The sequence below is a fragment of the Otolemur garnettii genome, unplaced genomic scaffold, assembly GCF_000181295.1.
Source record: "Otolemur garnettii isolate 467f Iridium unplaced genomic scaffold, OtoGar3 scaffold00209, whole genome shotgun sequence".
Classification (NCBI taxonomy): domain Eukaryota; kingdom Metazoa; phylum Chordata; class Mammalia; order Primates; family Galagidae; genus Otolemur; species Otolemur garnettii.
The window spans coordinates 1,747,994-1,749,033 of NW_003852604.1; positions in this window are offsets into that span (position 1 = coordinate 1,747,994).

Below are 1,040 nucleotides of genomic sequence, written 5' to 3' on the forward strand. Positions count from 1 at the left end.
ATACTGCACATGGGCTCAGAATGCAGGTCTTAAAGAGCAGCCACCTTGCAAGCCTTTTCCCGTCTGTCTTGAACATGAGCTTTGAGATGTGCATTACAGGAGTCCACAGTACCTTCATCAGGATTGGAAACATGTGGAGAACGATTGATGTTGAGGGCGTACCTCTCCCTGCATCTGGCTTCTCCCCACTTCTCTCAGTGGAGCCAGACCTGTCCCACTGGCTGGGGATGCTGTCCCTTGGGAAGTGTCCAGATTGCCAAGGTCCCTGGTCCCCACTCACTTACCACAGCCTAGAGCCCCCTGCCAACTCCATTTTTTTAGGCATTAAAATATTTTATTGATATTTTTACTGTTTTGCCTTTATTGATCAAGACTTTAAGGTATTCTTTGTCTCATCCCCACACACATTTTTTTCCAGCTAGAAACCTCAGTAAAATAGTCAGCCTTCAGAGGTAGGGTTTGCTGCCTTTTCACACAGTTTGTCCCCTTACATGTTGGTGTCTGCTCTGCCCCTCTTACTGGTATCTCTTCTCTCCCCCTAGGCTTAGAGAACTGTTCTACTCTCAGATAGCCCACTGCAGGTTCCAGCCTGGCTCCTCAGCCCTTGCTCCCCAGCCACTATCTCTAAGCATAAAAAGCCAACTCCCTGCTCCCACTCCCCTCTTCGTTCCTTCTCCCTGTCACCAGGACTGCCACAGTAGCCCTGCTTCCAGTGTCCCTGCTCCTCCCACTGCAGCTTCTAGAATTTGTCCTCCTTGTCCACTCCACCCAGCCCAGGCCAGCCTACTGGCAACCCTAACACTTCACAATAAACCCTCAGGACTAGGGGAATCTAGATACCAGAAGCAGGCATTACCCTCTGTGGGCAGCAAGGGGGATAAGATCGTCTCTAAACAAAACACAGTTCTTGGTGGCGCCTGTGGCTCAGAGGAGTAGGGTGCCAGCCCCATATGCCAGAGGTGGTGGGTTCAAACCCAGCCCCAGCCAAAAACTGCAAAAAAACAAACAACAAAAAAACCCCACAGCTCTTAGAAAGCTGG